Source organism: Stigmatopora nigra, chromosome 10, assembly GCF_051989575.1.
Source record: "Stigmatopora nigra isolate UIUO_SnigA chromosome 10, RoL_Snig_1.1, whole genome shotgun sequence".
NCBI classification, from domain to species: Eukaryota; Metazoa; Chordata; class Actinopteri; order Syngnathiformes; family Syngnathidae; genus Stigmatopora; species Stigmatopora nigra.
The window spans coordinates 11,916,965-11,936,851 of NC_135517.1; the positions used below are offsets into that span (position 1 = coordinate 11,916,965).

Here is a 19,887-nt window from a genome sequence, read left to right on the forward strand (position 1 = left end):
CCGGCACTGGTCACGTCTAAAGCAGGCAGTCATGCCGCTTGCTGTTTACTCTGGATTACACAGATGCTCTTCACATCTCCGCCTGAATATGGCGCTTCGCCACTCAGACACGCTCCGGCCCAGACGTTTGACAAGAGTACGCGCTTCGCCAATGCCTCTAGGGAGGACTAGGCGCCATCACTCAGAGGGGGAAGGGAGACAGTTCAAGCCACTCGTGTTCCACAAGCACGACCCCCTCGACCTGGATAGAGATCAGCCTTACCCAAATGCCAACCCTTCCTTACCCACCAAATATATAGTTCAGGGTTTCAGTGAACTGTTGTCAGTTGTGACACTTTGTTGTGAATCATTCCTCAAACAATGGGATCATTGGGTTCATTTGTTCTGGCCCATCTGCTATTAGGGATTAACTGAAATGTTCTCAAAAAAGGCGGGTGTAGGCATTGTTTGTTTGCTAGCTCATGTGCATCATTTTTCCCCCTCACTCAAAGCATTGTATGTCTCTTTAAACTCGATTTTAATGGACCAAATACTTGTCCATGTGGGACACTTAGAACGATATACATCAAAACTAAAATATGTAGAGTACATCTAGGACAAACACTTAGTCAACAAAGCGAGTCAGTGTCATAGGCATCAGAGTAGCAAAAAATAAAAAGTTCTTTTTTTTCCCCTCAGCTTTTTCACCTGGCCTCGATTTATGAGGCTGGGCGAAGCAATAACAACAAAAGACCATGGGGGCGGAAAAGTGAGCGGACTACAACCATCACAACAACTTGTATCTTCATGATTACAAGGTTGTGGTCGGGCACAAAACAGCCCCTTTTCCCACTCAATAGTGCTTGTTTTTAACTTTTCAAAATGGTCAATGGAAGGTCTCGCTGTGTGCCGAGTTATCTTTTCACTTTTCTGCCCCAGTGACTATGGGCAAGACAAAGACCGATAATGATCATTTGAGTTTATTGACCAGCGTGCAAAGAACACCGACTTTAGTTGAGATGCTATACTTTTTTTTAACCTAACTTATACATTGTTTAAAAGATACTCCATGCGATTGTCCATAAATAATAATGTCGGTCAAACGCCAGTTTATTTGAATGAATCATAGTGGCTAAGGACTTTTGATAGGTAAACACAGCTCATCTTCTTAGGCTATTTACTCCCATTTTTGGTCCTCAAATTTGATGGAAGAAAATGTTAATCACTTTGCGAATTTGTAATTGTTTTTAATTTCTTTGCAGTTTTTCCAAAGCTTGTCGCAAGCCCAATTAGGGCATCTTTTTTACCAGAATGTCCACTTTCAGTAAAAGGACTCGCATTCTTCCTGACATGAAAGTTTTGGGGTTGCCTGAGCTTGCATAAAATGTGAATGCAATGCCGGCCCAATGGGATATTCCTGTTGAGATTTTGCTCAAAATCCACACATGACGATGGCGGTCGCTAGTGAGTGTGTGTGCATAGCGGTTGTACACGTTACACATGAGCGAGCTGGGAGTCTGCCAGCCGCAACACAACTTGACTTCCAAATGAATAAATGAAGACAATTAGCAGATCTGTTTACAATGTTGCACCGACAGAAGTAGGTCAAACATGGTCGAGGCGGGCTACGTATAAGAACTGCACGGACTGGTACCTTCTTGGGTTTGCGTTATGTGAATTGGGGCATGAAAATGGCGTCTTTATTAGAGCGAATGGCAGATTGAATCAAGGCAAAAGACACAGGTTTGTTTAGAAAATTAGCATTTTCTTTTTTTTATATATATATTATTGTCAAGATCCATCACTTTTATTGCCAGGGCCAAACAAGTCTGTGTATGTGTACACACACAACCCTCAGAGGACATAATGTGTAGCTTTAATACCACACTGCAGACAGCCCCATAGGATATATAGTATATGCATTGTTGCTGCACTATGAAATTCAGGACATTTGGTCCATGGTTCATTTTCATTTCATCGGCATTCAGTCTGCATTGAAGGTAGCAGGGTGTTAAATTTATATTTAATACAGAGTGGTGATTCAATTGCGAAATTAACAGTCTATGAAAAGACGCGCCTCTTAATCCCCATTAATTCCTGTCGTGAGAGTCTGCCTTGTTCTTGTTCCTGTCGGCTCTCTGTGCCGTCAGACCCTAGTTTGTCAATCAAACGGCTTAGTGGGCACGGGTTGTTAGATGCAAATATTTTTTCAGCTACCAAGACTTCTGCCTAGCAACGAGTAGACAGCTAAATAAACCCTTCAAGATGAAAGTTACGATTCGGTCCATTTGGGGTTAGTGAAGCATATTCGCAAGGATTTTGCCGAATGGAAAAAGAATGGCGTCTTGCTGACTCAGGGACATAATATTTGTGGCGAGATTTAGCAAGTTTTCGCATGCCTTTGATTCTAGAAGTACTGTCATCTTTTGTGACACTACAATTCAAAGTCTATTGTTTATTAAATCATTTGTTCAAGGCTCGGAATATTTACAAAAACAATCACCAACTATGCTCGGGTCTGGAATTCAAAACATGTTATGAACAGGGGATTGCTATAGTGACAAATCATACTTGCCACTCTCCACATTACAATATTTCCCAACACATCTGAAAATTGTGAAATTAATGGTACTGTGAATGAGTGTGACAATATGTATATCCAAGTTTAATCATTGGAACATGATACAAGTATCGTACATGTTAGTGTAAAGGATTTTCATCAAAACAACAGTATACCTTACGATTGAAACCATGCATCAACAGATTAATGACACGTGATGGAAACAATGCATTTGCACTTAGAGTCTTTTATCCGCTTATGGCTTTTCACACTTGGATGTTCCGCAGTGATTTTGTTTTCTTCTCTTTCTCCTACAAATAAAGGCTGTGATTGCCTTTTCGGTCCCCAGCAGCGGCATTTTATTGGTCAGCACAGACTATGAGAGCTTCACCAAACACACAAAAACGCCCCCCACTCCCTCCACTCCGCTCCCCCACCAACCCTCCGGCCCTCGCTCCTAATCTCAACGCACTAGCAGCAGCGGATGTCTGGCGGGAGCGGTAAAATGGCACTATGTCATGGCAACGCGCTCGGCTGCTAATAAGCGGAGAACGCTCGAAGGGAGCCGGGCCGAGGCAAATGTGACACGGGGGGACAATTCCAACACATCGCCACAACACAGGCGGCAACATTCCCGCCCCTCCCAACTCCTACCCCCCAGCATAGCATGCCATTATCTGTGCCCGCATGCATTATACATGCAGATACAGGACTGTATCTGAAATTGCTGTTAGGAAAAGGCGGCCAGATGAAGGGCATGGCTGCTGCAGCAGTCTGATTTAGCTGTGCGTGGCTCTTCTCTCGTCCCTTTCTTCACTCATCCATATATCTCATTGTCGGCCCTCCTCAGTTAATGGTGACCTCAAGCGGGCTTCTTCCATCCGCCGAGGCCCCTCGTCTAGCATACGCGATGAGCGACAGAATGGAAAGTCAAAGTGACCTCCGGTTTTGTAATAAAAAACCCAACGAGACTCTTCTATAATTCAGCAAAGGGGAAGGACTGAGAGGAAGTGCATTTGTGGTTGTGGTGGTGATGCATCACCTGCTGCATCAGCTGCCCCGCGTGCCTCATCTTTAATGTTTCTTAAGTGCACAAGTGTGAGCAAAAAAGGCAAAGGCGAGGAGGTCCCTGCCACACTTGATCTGCAACCGCTGCCACTGCAGGGAGTGCAAAGCCAGGGTTTCAAATATGAACTCTTCTACTTCAGCCTGGAGATGAGAATGACAGTAAATGTCCTTTGAATAGCTATAACTTGTTAATAGGCATTTTTAGGGCCCACGATCTGATTTGGAGCTTCAACCCTTTTTTTTCCATTTTCTAAGCTGTTTAGCCTCTCTAGGGTCGTATATATGTATGTTGAATTCTATCCGAGCTGACTTTTTGGGCAGTATTTGTCGCCTACCAATCGCAAGACACCTAATATATTCTTACTGGTGCACAAATTCAGGGACATTATAGCGTTGGTGTAGAATCCCGTTGTAATCCTAGAAAGATCCTGAAACGTGATCTCTCATTCTTCGATCTGAAGACGAGAACTACAGCAGCCGTTCTTTAGACTAATACAACTCTCTAATAGCCATTTTTATTAGGCTCAGTCACTACTCAGACTAAGAGACTTAAGATTTACTTCTTTTTTTTTTTTTGACCGTCTACTCTCATGTTGAACAACGATACATTTCCACCCAGACTGATTCGGTTACGAGCACGCTGGGCCACATTGCCTTTGCATGCATAAATCATCGGGGCCTGCCGGGGGGAAATCCATTACGTTTGGCAGCGACTACACCCCAGCGAGGAAAAATAATCAAACTCGCTGCTGTTGTGCATCCTCGTGAAGCCACAACGCGCATATGTCCATAAATCCATAAATCCAGTAGCGCCACACGCAAGCAAAATCAAACACCTTATCCTGATGAAACCTCTGTGCACCTTCTTGGCTTTGTTCTTCTTTGGTGTGGTTTTGCAAGTCCAACAAGAGGAGGTTGGAGTTGGCTGGCTTTGAGTCTTTACAATCTATAACATTATAACCCTACAGCTGCTGATGAATCATTTTGAGACTTAGGGAACTAAAAATGAGAGCAAGCAAGTGCTAATTTATGATTAGTATCACGATAACATGAGGCAAAATTCACAAAACCAATTTTCCTGATAGTATCACAATAATAGTGAGAGTATCTTGAGTCTTTGTCCCAATACTGATTGAGACATTTACTGGGATGTTAGAGATCAATCAATGGAAATACAACATTGATCATCACTTTGAGATAAGTAGTTTTAAAAAGAATCTGTATCAGACAGAGAACAGGTGACCATATTTTATTTTTACATCATGACAATAGCTATATTTTGGGGGGCACGAAAATGTAATGTAGCTGAAATGCTTGAGAAATATACTTAACACACTAGAGTTGAGAACCCTTACCATGATAATGATCATATCATGACATTTCCAACACTAATTAAGGATACTAATAGTATCACAATGCATTCCCAACTAAACAGATATTGCTAAGATACTAAAAACAAACAGATTCCAGTCTCAAAATGGCAGTTCAGTCATCTCATTACTATAATTGAAGCAAAGATTCTGCTGTAAGATAGCAACATATCTGAACATCAAGGTGTAAACATCCAAGTTTAACCCACCCATTTAGCAATACTGCGGTCACTGCCAAAGACAATGTAATACTCCTATAATATTTTCCCAGTGATACTTTGCTAGTTTGATATTATTATATTATAAGACATTTTATGAAGTTAGGGATAGATAAATTGGCAAATAGTGTGCATACTTGCTTTCCCACTAAACATCTGCTGCTCCCAAACCATTTTTAACATTTAATCCGAATGGCAAACACCACCACAGCGGCCACTCATCCGAAGGCTGTACAAATATACGCATCAACCCGGATTATCTCCACTGACAGTCGCTCTGGTATGCTCGGCCGAATCCAGATTGTCCTTAATTTCACTCCCAAACTAACGTTTTCTCCTATAAATCTCTGAAGTGCTTTAAAATTTGGGGAAGTTGGATGACCCTGACCAATAGTCTCGAAGGGCAACTCATGAAAAGCACAGCTGTTAAAAATAAAATTGTCATTCGCTGGACCCACATGAGCAGACGTTTGATTTAGTAACTGACTGAAATAAATCCCTGCTGGATTTAGTCACCGAGTTGTCAGTAGTCTTCTTGGAGCGGACATCCCAACTGGATTGGCTGCTAATGAGGAAGTGACTATCTCCCATGGTCAGCTGTGAGGCATCTCTCTGTAATCTTTGATGGTTTGCTTTATGAATGTGTGCCATTGATTTTTGGCTGAGACTGAATTTGTTAAGGGAACGCAAGAAAGACCTCTGATCGATCTGACCGTTTAAGGCGGCGTTATCTAAACGTAATGTTGGATCATTGAAAATGCTAAGAGGGGTCCAAAAACAATGTTGTCATGATTTTTATTTCTGTAGGAACAATGCCAACTATTATTCTTGCTTCAAGAAAACAGTTTCCTGTTGTTCTCATAAGCCTATCAAAGCAAATTTTAGCATGGCCTCATGGGCACGGTAAATAACAAATTACTCATTTGATCTAAATGTTAAAGCCCCCCTAGAGCTAAGTGGTGTAACATTTTTATCATTTTCTTGAACAAAGATGCTTCTATGAAGTTTCAAAGACTCGCTTTTATAAATCTTGAACCTATGTAAAAAAAAAATTAAAAAAAACAATAACAACCCTCAAATCATGTGAAGACTGAAAGACAACCAAGCTCATTCACTAGGTCGCTTTTATTTTCCTGGCTACAAGGCAGTCTTGAATTTTTCATTGATTTGAGGTCCATTCATAATTTATAAAGATGAAAGTTTGGAGATCTCTTAACCTCACAAAAAGCTCCTTCTACTTATAAAACTAATGCATTGCAAAAATGAAAGTAAGCTTTACTTAGACATTGTGCAAATTCAACTTTTAGAAACGGTATAATAATAGTTGGAATTTTAGATTGCCAGCATGGAAAATAAATATGAAATTCACTCATGCATGCACTGGCTTTGACGACAATAAAAGTACAATCCGGTGAAACTTAGAGAAGGTGGTTAAACAAGCAAATCTCATCTCATCTTATCTCATTTTCTTAACCGCTTCATCCTCATTAAGTTCACAGGACAAGCAAATCACTGTCTTTTTAAAAATATCCCCAAATCATTTATCTTTTCAGAACTATTTCTGGATTTAAAAAAATAATTTAAGCTCAAATGAGAATGCATTTTTTGCACTCAAAATGCTACATTTACAACACAGTTCAAATCATAGAAGTGATTTCTTTAAAGTCAATGCAATTATTAAAATGACTTTGAGGGAAAATCCGGCTAAATTCTCATGAGACTCCAGTGGCTAAAATGACGGAATTAGTTTTCAAATGTCACCACACAGGGTTTCATATCCTAACGGCCACTGAAAAGCAGGGAAAATGTCATTATTATGATTATTATCACTCAATGGCGCTTCTATGCCAGTTGATCAAAAAACGTCAAGTGAAAAATATTTCTGGAATTTGGATTCCATTTCTATTAGAAGCTGCACAGCACCAATATTTGCATTCCATAAATATCCAAAAACATTACTTTTTAATTTAAAAACTTGAGCTTGGATGTCAGGCATCTGTTATTCGCTTTTGCTCATCGAGTTGAAACGTTCGCCGAGGGATGAACTCAAAGTCTGTGTGAAATACTTAGGAAAAAAATATATTTGTGTCACCATCCTATTTCCTTCTAGTTGCTCTTGAAATTATCTAGGTTTTCTACTTTGTTTCTTATCTGATGATGAGCATATTGTTTCTTCGTTTCCCATCACGAAACGCATTCGCCAAAGTTATGGCACTGTTTGTCTGACTCCGAACAACACTTGACAATATGGATATTGTGTTTGGCGATGACGTTTTGTCAGAATGCATGGCTGGCTGCGTGCTGAGCAGCCAGAGCAGCCATCTGGCAGGTGAGTTGCCCATTCACTTCTCTCCTTCCTGCTGTTCCCTCCTTTTCTCATTCGTCTCCACCTCTCTCTTGTTCTGCCTCCTCCACTTCCAGTCATTGTCAGCATCTTTTTCCCCATCTTTCTAAACTCTCGTCTGCCTGGAGAGTTACTTCCTTCCGCGCAGCAAATCAACATCCTCTCATCATTTCCGATCAAGAAAATTTGTACCTCTACAAAGGAAGTGATTCTTTCTTTTATTGATGCAGTCAGAGATGAATTCTTGTTAGGGCTGCACTATTGAATATTTTTAGGATTCATTTTTCATTTGTCGTATTAGATTTGTACGCTACACCGAGTGGGTTACAAACAATGTGATAATGAAAGGTAATTTGAGGATTCTTAAGGCCTGATTATCGGATTTCTCTTGAGAGAATCCTGTGGTGTGGGAGTGATTCTGCTTTAAAAAACAAACTGCGAAAGCCAATGTTCGTGGGTTTCGGGATTACTGCATGAAATGGAACAAGAGCATGGTCCTCCTGTCCAATAATACTTGAGTCATATTGCATCACTCTTACTTTAGCTTACTTTATTCAACTCAAACCCAACAGAGGCTCTATGACATTGTGTCACTTATTTCTCCCTGTGTTGTAATCGTTTTATTTGTGTTCCTTTGTTCGCAAAATAAATGACAATGAGCCATTACAAAGATAGATATTTGTTTTTTGCCCAATTAGAGGTGATTTTGAAAATTTCCGATTTTACGTGGTGGTGGTGGTGGTGGTTATGCAGAAAATATTTTGGATATGGCATTTCTTTGTCTTCCACAACAATGTACGTGTATTATAAATAATTATGTAGATAAAAGAATTACAAAGTGGATTTGATTTTTCAAAATCGTGACTACAAACCCAATACTTTGGAGGAAGAAAACAGTATGATGAGAACAAACTAGGATTTATCATATAAAACCTGGGGGTAAAAATGTGTTACATGATTTATCAAATGTTTCTTAACTAATATTTTGCATTGAAAACAATTGTAGTTCTATACATTTGAATGACGGGGCTGGTAGTGTTCAACATTTACATTACTCCTTCTTTGTATTTTTCAGCAATCTGGATTCAGAGTCCCATAATCATTGGTGAAAATATAGTAATGTCTGCCATGGACCTCGTTTGTCATCTGGAGTCCACGTCCAACTATGAGAATGCGGCAATTTTCTCCAAGACATCCTTGAGGTCAGTCACACGTTAAAAAAACTGGTTTAGTTAAAGCCTGTGAAACTTTTGGATGATTCAATTAACCTTAATCTTACCATGCCTACACGTAACATAATTCACATAAAAAAAAACATTTTGCTTTAATGAACCTATTTTCTCACTCTTTGAAATCACACTGGCACATAAAAAAATGGCACAATTCCATGAGCATTCTCCCTCCGCCCAACATTTCTGTTAACAAGTCTATCTCCTGTATTGTCTGCGATGAAATTAGGCAGGCGTACCTAATGTTAGGCTAATACGCCAACACTCTTCCTCTTCCTCCTCTTCCTCTTTGGGCTGGAGCCTCGTAACGGTCGTGTTTAATCAGCCTCTCGGTGGGCAGCGGTCTCGTAGTTAGGGGGAGGTGTGGATGCTCCGGAGGGCAAGAGTGGGACGGGGGGTCTCCGGATAGTAGTAGTAGTAGTAGTAGCAGAGGCTGTGCGCTCATAGACCATGTAATTGTGTTACGTACACTAATTCGCCTGATGCCCTAATGCACTCGCCTGTGCTGCTGACCCATATCGCACCCCCCCCACCTACCCCCGCCGTGTTTGAATGACTACTGCATCAATGCCACTGATTGAACTGGAGCGTAATCTGGCGCTTCCTTTCTGTTGGTTTTGTTTTTCGGCCTCGTTAACGGCCAACACAGATAGCGTCTCCACCAGGGTTGACACAGACAGATGTTCTCAAGGACTTTACCCCCACATAAGTCATCAAGCTTCTTCTCCAGGGTCAGGAGGACAAAATTGTGTGCTCGGAATTAACGAAAAATAGGAAAAGGAATGACAGCAAGGGGGGAGAAAACCTTGAGAAATCGATAGGCAATCCAACAGTAGCTGTTTTTTATGCTTGATTGCTTTGCTCTTTATTGCATGTACGTCCACTTACTCTCTTTTCGAGACGTTCTTTGCAAATTGATGGGTAGTTATCAGTTCTATTCAAACAATGTGTACTCAGCTGGGAATGATGTTTGTCTTGTACATTGTGTAACTTTCATAAGAACACAATTGATGAGCACAGCGCTAATTAACGGAACAACAAAAATTAATGTAATTAAATGTTCTTGGATTGCAATGGGGAGTTTTTTGAATTAGAACTTTCATGGGAGTGAAAATGGTAGAAAAAACATCTTTTGAACTCTCCATTTAAATGAATTGGACTCTATCACCGTCAATGGCAGCATATGGATAAATAGAAAGGGTTTTATATATATACATATAGATATATGTTTTTTTTCTTATTAAAATGAGGCCACTACTTCCTATATTTTTTGGGTGAAAATGACAACTGTAACCTCTTTAAATGATGTATGGCCAACGGATGGCAATAGGCACCAATCCAATTGAACAGGAAAGGTTGGAAATGAATGCTCACTATGAATAAGTTAAAGTGGTAAGCTCATTATTTTATTTGTAAAAATGGCAGCTTTTATTTCTATACAATAATGACATTGTTTTTCTAAATTTGAAAAATTATTTCATCTAAAAGTGATTACTTATGTCTCATTAAAATTGAAATTAGATTCTATTTATTTTGTAGCATTTTTCTCCTTTTAACGTCTCTGGTAAAGCACAGCCGTATTGATTAAATGTAACTCGAAATGTAGGAAAACAGCCTCTCCATAAAATTCTCCCATAGCCATGAAATGATAATTGTTGACTTGGACCCGCAGTGCAAATCCATCCTCAAACTCCCCTCAATGAACAGAATTCATCCCAAATCCAACTTCATCTCTCTTGGCCATTTCCAATCATTTGAATTCTAAAATTAGCAAGTTCCCGATAAAAGCGCCTCACCGACGGAGGCTCCAGAGCTTCCCATCTTCTCCCCAGCAGAAGCTCGAACCCCTCTTGAGGGGTCCAAGAAGAAGAGAAGGAAGAAGAATAGAATCGGCTCCAACTGGCCGCCCAGATAAGGCCGACCCAGGAGAGAGAGCACCAGTTCAAAGCGGTGCAAATCCCTTCTAAATGAACATGGCACACACGTGCACTGGTCAACATTGTGGAGCTTGGCACTGCGACTGCATGTCCAGCTTTTTAACTCCTTCCCAGTGAGTGTCAGTCACAAAGCCCAGCAGTGATTAATCCTTCTAGATAATCACCAAACCCAGCCCAGTTCCCCCTTTCCAAACTTTTCAATGCATATGTATATATATTATATATATATTATATATATATATATATATATATATATATATATATATATATATATATATATATATATATATATATATATATATATATATATATATATATATATATATATATATATATATATATATATATATATTTGTATATGTATATATTAGTATATGTATGTGTATATATATGTACACACACATATATACATGTATATCTACACTTAACTTTAAAAAAAGGGGGGCACTCACATTGAAAGATGATGAGACTCGCGCATGGGGACGTCTGGTCCGGTCAGGTCAGCGTGCACCCGCGTGGTAACGCTTGGCGACTTTTACGCGCAGCAGCCCGGTAAAGTGGCGCGCGCAGTGGCGAGCATCCTCCTCTCTTCCGACGAGTGACCCTCCCGCCTAGCTGTGGCATTGATCATGCTCCCCGTAGCCAACATTTCATCCTTCTCTCTCTCCCTCTCTCCCTCTCTCTCTGTCTCTCTCTCTTTTTCTCCTCTCTGTGCGCGCACACACGCGGCTTGGTTCATGTGCATCTCACGTAACGTGCACGCCTCCCATGGCGTCATCCTCTGGCTGTGCTTCGAGGCGTCGCAATGCTTATTTTTTATGGTTGGACGAGTCGGATTTTATGTGCATTAGTGTGTGTGAGTGCGTGTATGTGTCTGCGTGTGTTTGTCTGTGTGTGTGTGTGTGTGTCCGTGTGTGCGTGCGTTTGTGTGTGTGAAAAGCATGGTTTTTGAATGGTTAAACCTTGTCAATGTGAATGAAGAACAAATGTTTAATAGTATTTTTTGCAAGTCTCATATCAACAGACAATATTACTCATATTAGTTTTTTTGATCAATTTTAACAATTATGTTTTTAACCTTGGCTTTAATTTTGAATACATTTTACTCTCGGTTTTCTTTCATATGCGAAAGCAGAATTGAGATTGTTTTGGAACAGTGCTATCTATAGGCTGATTTGTGTAACTGCGTAGTGGAGGCACGGATAGTAAAAATTCCAGGATGTGAGCAGAATATTAATCATGCAGTAACGTGCAAAATTGGTACTAATATCTATTACATGTTTGGAATAATGTCACGCAATTATCAAGAATGGAGGAATTGTGTTGTTGGGCAACACGTGGTTAGTGTGTCAGCCTACAATCCTCAGGTTTTCATTTTAAATCCCCAGTTCACAAAAGTCCCTAGTTTGCCCGTTCTTGTTAGTGTAAAGGCTTATTTGTCTATATGCGACCAGTCTGGGGTGTACCCCCCTTGTCTCGCCCCAAACCAGGTGGGACAGGTGCTATAAAACGTGGTTGGATGGATGGATGGATGGATGAGGATACAATTTCCGTAAAGAGACTCATGGGGTCCATCGGGCAGCTGTCGGCCACTCGTTATCAACATAGACGAGAGTTGAGGATGTCAGACGGGCAGCTGCGGGCGACCGGAGGACTCCCCGAGGGCCGAGCAGATGGCGGCGGCGATATGTTGGCCCAAGCTCAGGCGATGTCATCACAGGGTACAGAGTCATGCGTTAAAAAGGTCAATAGCATTAATTAAATAAGTATTATATCTAAAATTAAGCAATGTCAACAGAGACTATCTAGTAAATCGCCGTCAATGGTGGTGAATGACTTTATTAGTTCCACACCTGAGAACCAACTATTCATATACATGCAATTAGAAATTCAATTTTCTTTAATGTCTTACGTACTAATGCAAACTGAACCATATTGCTACGCCTATAGGGTGATTGAAGATGTCCTCCATCTGACTTAAAGCGCTTTGTGCACTGCAGAAGAGACCTTGATGGAGGAGTTAGTAAGCCCACTAGGACGGATGAGCGCCGCTCCTATTAGCCGCACTCAATAATAATAATAATGCCATTCTTCACTGCCGGCACGAGTCAGTGGGGCGTGCACGGGCAACGTAACAGTGTCAGATTAAATGCATCACAGCAGTTGGCGAAGTAGTTTAAGACCGTGTGCAATCCCATGAATCGTTGTTAAGGGTGCACACTTGTGAAAGAGAAGTTGGGACAATGAGTAAACGGTAAATGAAGTATAAGCATTTGCAAAACTTAATAAGATAGTTATTCATTTTTTTATAGCTGCCTGCAACATGTACCCCAAAAAATGGAAGGATAAGGTGAAGTTCCCCAGTTTGAGTAAATCTGCACGTATAAATTGTCTGACTTTTTAAGTGCATTTCTCAATGTAAAAAGGAAAGTCCTTCATAATCTACATTTTATGATATCATCAAAAGGCTAAGAGAACCCAGCTAAAACCCACCACTGAATGAATGTCCTTCGATCCCTCAAGTGAGGCTTCAATATAAAATAGATGAAAAAAAACTGCATTAATTCATAAAGCATAATACTACCCTGGCTCAAGAACACTTCAGAAATTTATTTTCACTGACTACTTCCATTAATCTCCACATTTAAGTAAAAACTCATGCAATTGTGCAATCCGTACTACACAACCAACCTACTAAAACACTTGAGCCGCTTTTTTCTGAGAGCAAAGCTCACCTAAAATTGTCTGACAAAGTGAGAAAGTGTGCTTTGGTCTGCCTGAGTTTTTTTCCATTATTTTCCTCTGGGGTAAAAAGGAAAATGACCATCTAGTTTGATATCTGTACCCTGTGATATAGTGGGATGTGGTGCCCATCATGTTGAATTGTCATGTACATCCAAGTTTTGGAACAACAAATGGTGCCTTCGAAGCAAAGTCGCTGCTTTTTTTTTTAGCTAGCTCACTTATTCTTGTGGTAAAATAGTGTGAGTCTGTAGTAAAAGTACTCCAGCCCTACAAACGATCATAAATGTATGTATATTATGATGCACAAAATACAACAACAACTGAGTTCAATCTAACGATGACTCAAATCAATGAAATCTCATTGTCTCAACTCCCATAGGAATTTTTTGTGATGTCATGATTCATTTAGTAAAGGTCAAACTCTATTCTATAGACCTTTTTGTGACTCTCATTGGAGTAAAAGGGCTGTATTATGGATTCTTGTGTGCAGATGCTCAGGACCTTCAGACAACCCAATTATTAGTGGCTATAGAGAATGTGTATTTGCTATTGACTTGTTGGATGTACACTATGCATAAAGCATTCTAAGAAGAGCTCTTTAAAGGACATCTAGAATGTGAAATTGATTTTTCAATGTCTTGTTTACAAATTATTGTGTCTTTAGAGTGCCTGTTGACCCATCAAGTGGTATAAGGCAATTAAATCAGACCATCACAACGAAATTAGTTAGTCACTACATTTTTCACATTAAACTGTTGACCCTCGCACCAATGCTAACTCCCTGCAACAAGAAAACTAGGACTTCTGCTGTTTTTCTCAGGAAACTCCCTTTTGATGCTTTGGGCTGAATTACAATTCATCATATTTAACCTCTAAATGTTGATGCGGCATAGTAAAGTAGTAATCGCTTCAACCCCTTGTTCAATTTGATGCGTTTAACAAAAAAAATGGTTTACGGGGTAAGTTCAGACTCACCCATATAAGATTAAGAATGAAGGTCGAAAGTCAATCTCCAGCAACATTATTGGATGTCAAAGAGGTAGTCAAAGTCTTGGCCTTGATGACCAATGAAAAGTCTGCGGTGGGACGTCGGATGTAAATTGCACAGAGCTGAGGTGATCATTCAACTTTATATTGTTTACTCGCTTGTTTATGTTCTGTGTAAAGCAATTTGAATTGCCTGCCTGGAAGGAAGTAAGATGGGGACCACTCGCCGGCTTCCTTCATTGCTCGGGTAACTGCCGTGGTTATTCGGTGTCCAGTGGGGCAAATAAGTATTTAGTCAACCACCAATTGTGCAAGTTTTCCTGCATGAAAAGTTTAGAGAGGCCTGTATTTGTCAACATGGTTAAACCTCAACAATGAGAGACATAATGTGGAAAGAGAAAAAAAACTGAAAATCACATTGTTTGATTTTTAAATAATTTATTTCCGTGTGGAAAATAAGGAGTCCTGGAGTGGCCTAGCCAGTCTCCAGATGTCAACCCCATAGAAAATCTGTGGAGGGAGTTGAAAGTCTGTGTTTCTCAACAACAGCCCCAAAACATCACAGCTCTAGAGGAGATCTGCATGGAGGAATGGGCCAATATACCAGCAACATGTGTGTAAAAAGCTTGTGAAGAGTTACAGAAAACATTTGGCCTCTATATTGCCAACAAAGGGTGCATAACAAAGTACTGAAATTAACTTTTGGCTTATACTTATTCCCCACCATTATTTGCAAATGAATTCTTTAAAGTCAAACAATGTGATTTTCTGCAGGGTTTTTTTTCACATTCTGTTTTTCATGGTTGAAGTTTACCCATGTTGACAATTCCAGGCTTCTCTAATCTTTTCAAGTAGGATAACTTGTACAATTGGTGGTTGACTAAATACGTATTTTCCCCACTGTATCTACACACCATACTATTGTTCTTATAGCTTCATTATCATTATGATGTTCTCCCTACGGGTGGACTGCACCCGAGCGAAACGGCCAGCCACCCGGCGAGATGCAATCTACTGCATGGAAATTACCATAACAACACGTGGGCCGTGTGTCAATGAAAGCAGACATCAGCCCCAATCAAGCCGTCATTACACACTGGAGAATAACACAGGAAGGCCATTAAAACCGTTCACTCCAAAGCACAGGAGAAAATGCCTGGAGAGGGTTCTCCAAATGCTCCTTTTGTCTGCACAATCGCTTCTAAACACCTGGTTTTATCCAACTCTGCCACATTCTAATGAGATATTCATCAAACGAAAGAAGAGGGAAAACAATTACTGAATGTATGCCGTCTCTTGTTCCTACTGCGTCTTTTGTGTTGTCTACATTATACATTAACATTTTAAGATAAGTACCTTTGAGCTTTTTTGGAGGGAAATTAAAATGCTTGGAATTGAGGTTGGAATAATGAGCGATTGATCTGTCAGTCATCAGTACGTGTTGCTATTACTTTGTTCTGTTAAGGCCACAAAATACTTCTGTGTATAAGATGTTTGGCCCACTTCTGGTGTCTAAATGACTTTTTTGGAGTGCTTAACTAGATGGATTTTAACAGTCCAAACAAGTGTAATTTGGTCAAATACCATTGGCTCACTAAGAAAATATTACGGTTAGGCCATGATTATTTTTAACAATTTAATTGTAAGTTGAGGCGTATAAAAAATTTGTCACATTAAGTCAGTTACCTAGACCCCCATCTTGGTTGGGGGTTTGTTAGTCCCAATGATCTTAGGAGCTATTTCTTTTAGAGCTTTGTGCCCCTAGCAGGGTCACCCATGGTAAATAACTCTTAGGTGAGGAACCAGAGAAAGAATAGAAAAGACAAGAACAAAAGACGAGTTGCGTTTTCCCTTACCCGCTTGGGCTCACCACTTGTGGGAGGAGCCAAGAAGGTCGAGTCATCAAGCAGTTGGTTGGCAACCTAACAAAGGGTCCTTGATGCCTGGGATTTTAATGGGTGATTATAATTAATAAGCAATTAACTCTTATTAACTTGTTAATTTGCACAGCATTAACCGATACAATTTTCTATTCTTCTCATTCTGTGTAATTTTTCCCCTTGATTTTGTTGGTGACTGTAATGTCTTTCTGGAAAAAAATCACAACTGCCATCACATGAAGAAGCAATTTAAATTTCCTATAATTTGTCCACTTAAAGGTCACATGGAAATGCAGTACAAGCCGCAGCTCATTTTCGCCCTCTTTTAAACTGAAGCTTCTGAATATGTTTGACCTTCTTTGTTGGCGCTCATTTGCATTTGCCTTATTAGATGAAAGCAGTATTTTGCGCTCTATGTAAATTGGCATTTTCTTGTCAGAGAAAGGAGTAGTCTAAATGTGAATATTTAGCAGGAAAAGACTAAATGAACTGAAGCGTGGGCTGGAATGGAGTGCTTGGTAGTACATACATGATTTGCTAGTGGTTAGCATTCATGCCCCACTGTTCCTGGGCTTTGGGCTTGAATCTTAGTTGCAGGATTTCAGCTTGGATCTTTTTGTGTTCTGTGTGCAAAATACCCAGCTTAAAAAAATCAAATAAGTGGGGTGAGAGATACAATTTGCAAATATTTGACTTTAATTTGCAGTTGGTGTGCTGACAACCACGTGTGGTTAATTAGCTCTTCAGAAATGTCTTTTGGTGGGTTGGCGCCTGCTCGCCGCCGCACGCGTGCCACAGATAAAATCCCAGCAGGGCGCCTCTCGCCGGGAAACCTCACCATCTCGTCGTCCCGCGACCGACACGCTCGGCTTTAATGTGCGGCGCAAATAGCTCGGAAGCCGGATAGCACCGTGCTTCGGCATTCATCTTTAGTCTTGGAGGGGATTTAGGAAGATTTACACTTCACAGATTTCAAGTGTTTTCACTTCTTTTGAATGCTGTAATTGTGTAGCTCTTTTTTTAGCTATCGCACATAATTCACTGCTTCACTAGGATTGACAGTGATAGACGTCCAATCCTTTTTAATTGGGAGGGTTTGGCTTGCTCCTAGTTAAAACTGATTGGACCTCCAATTTCGTCTTTGATCTTGGATTGAAAACTTATAAGCACCAGTTGTGATGGCTTCACTTCAGATATTTAAATTGTCTTTACTTCGATTGCATTTTCAAATTGTGTACCTTTTTTTGGAAGTAGCACACAATTCATTGGTTTGCTAGGATTGACAATGATACACATCTAATCCATTTTAACTGGGATGTACTGGCTCGCTTTGAAGGTCCAATCCATTTTAACGGCAAGAGTCTGGCTTGCTCCCAGTTCAAACCATTCAAGCGTCAATTGCTGTCCATAGCAGCCACTGTGTTACTAACTAAAATTGAACAATTTCCCTTACAACTGGTAGATGTCCAAATATTTGACTTGGCAGATTGTCCAGACTGTAATTGTTGATGTTTATTTACTTCCAAGTATATTGTGTTGAGATACTTGTAGTCCAGATTCTCAATGATAGACAATCATGTAAAGCAAACACATTCAGGACCATGGACAGCGGCGCTCAGCAATGCAATCTTAATACAGTATTCGCACGGTTGTCAGTGTTAAATAAGAAAGCATACATCTGACAGCATGTCCCTCTTTTCCTCCTTCCTGGAAAAATAATTACTCCGTCAGCCACCCGGCACATTTTTGTACTCTCTATGTCACTGAGACCCCACCTGAAATATCAAACGCCCGACAGCGTGTTGCAAGGGATTCACATTTGACAGCAAAATCATTTCCTTCTGGTGAACTTCAAATATGCAGGAAATGAAGGAAGCTTATGTTAAAAGGCAAAAAGGGGGATTTGCCTTTTGGGATGAACGCAGTTCCTCCACATTTGGCATCAGCTTGAATGGCCATTTAAGTTGTTCTTCCACTTATTTTTATTATTTCAGAAGGACAAGAAAATTGCTCGTGTAAGCATGTTTTAAAATGTATGATGTAGACTTTAAAAACTTTATGGGGAAAACTTCTAGTGAAATATGACTATCGGGGGAACAGCATGTTACTTTCTATTATATTTCCATTAACTGGAAGGAGCCAGCAGGTAAAAGATTTATTGGAGTTGTTAATATTTTGACAAGAAAGCGACAGGTCGCATTGTAAATTGCATCATCACCGTCGGAAAAGCCTGAACATGTTCCAGTCATGACTGATGGGAATTATATTAAAATTCTGATGAGGTGGTCGCGGTCTAGTGGACATGCAGGTTGAGGCGTTTGTGGCACGAAATGATGCATTATGGCGACAGCGAGCATTTGTACGTTTCAGAGCGTCAAAACTGCCCTTCATGTTTGTGAAGTAGTTTGTTTGATAGATAACAGAAGAGGAATCTTAACTGTCTCAGATGCAGTCATGTAGTTAAACGGAAATACAACAATTTGTACTATGTGGATGTGGAAATGTAGAAGTTGATCGACCTACCAAGAAATATATATTTATTTCCCATTTTTAGTCATTTTATTCCTTCATTAAAAATATATGAAAATGTGATGTCCATGTGGAGGTTAAGGTTACTTTTATTTCCCTCTAGTCTCATTAAGGGTGACATAGAAGAAAAAAATGTAGAGACAAATGAGGAAAAATCTTAAAAATCTAAATGCATTGAGTGTTTGCTCACATAGTTGGCCTCCCCCTTCAAAACAAAACTATAAAAAAACACAGTCAGTGCAAATGAGAGAAAACAATCTGCTCCACATCCTGCTTGAACCGCATCTCTGACCTATGTTGTCAATGTACGACATCAGGGCTCCTTACTCCCCCCCTCGGGTGCCCCTCTGCTGCGCCAATAACACGCCCAGAGTGGATGAGGCGAGTAAAGGGAAGCAAGCAATGACCTTTGCGGACTCCCCATGTGATAAATGTCAAAGGTTTCCATTTTTCCCCCAGTTTTTAATTTGTCTGAATTTCCCGGAGAAGCCTGACCTACTGTAAACCTTCTTTCGAATCTCACGACGGTGGTCGAAACCAATGCCCCCTTAGTTGCTGTCACCGCCTTAAATAAGTCCATTTGCCACGCGGCGGCAGCAAGTGGCAGTGTCATAGCACACGTGCCCCCATGACACATTGAAGGCCTCCGGAGAACACATGCTCACATTGGCGAGGTGTCTCTTTAATGCTGCGTCCTCATCTGTTTGGCTCCCTCGCCATGTTCTGTCTGCTTCTCGTGAACGCGCACACCTTGTTAATGTCTCCTGCAGTATTTCATCTGTCGGAATTCACTCCCTGTGTCCCGAAGTCACTTTAAAACAGGTTTAAATTGATGTAAAACTAGTATTAAATGCTTTTTTTCTTCTAGTTTCTTCTGGCAGGCCACATTTCAAGCTTATGCAACATCTGAAGCAATTTGTTAAAAGTGGGAGAATTTAATTCAAAATGTTGCTGCAGCTTTTCTACTAGCAGCGACTCCACAAGGGGGCGTTAGTTCTCCATATAAAGCCAAATGATTAACTAATATAAGTGCCACTATTA

At 40.3% G+C, this 19,887-nt stretch overlaps 2 protein-coding genes across 3 annotated transcripts in view; one reads left to right on the forward strand and one right to left on the reverse strand.

Moving 5' to 3' along the window:
• Positions 1-11,380, reverse strand: part of LOC144203013 (plexin-A2-like) — a 62,890-nt gene extending 51,510 nt beyond the window's left edge. Inside the window, exon 1 of the mRNA XM_077726186.1 lies at positions 11,158-11,380. The gene's annotated coding sequence lies outside the window, so the exon portion shown is untranslated. The remainder of the gene's footprint in view (positions 1-11,157) is intronic.
• Positions 1-19,887, forward strand: part of LOC144203035 (peptidyl-prolyl cis-trans isomerase FKBP3-like) — an 81,733-nt gene that overhangs the window by 45,332 nt on the left and 16,514 nt on the right. For both annotated transcript variants that reach the window (XM_077726227.1, XM_077726228.1), the window contains exon 3: positions 8,615-8,741. The gene's annotated coding sequence lies outside the window, so the exon portion shown is untranslated. The remainder of the gene's footprint in view (positions 1-8,614; positions 8,742-19,887) is intronic.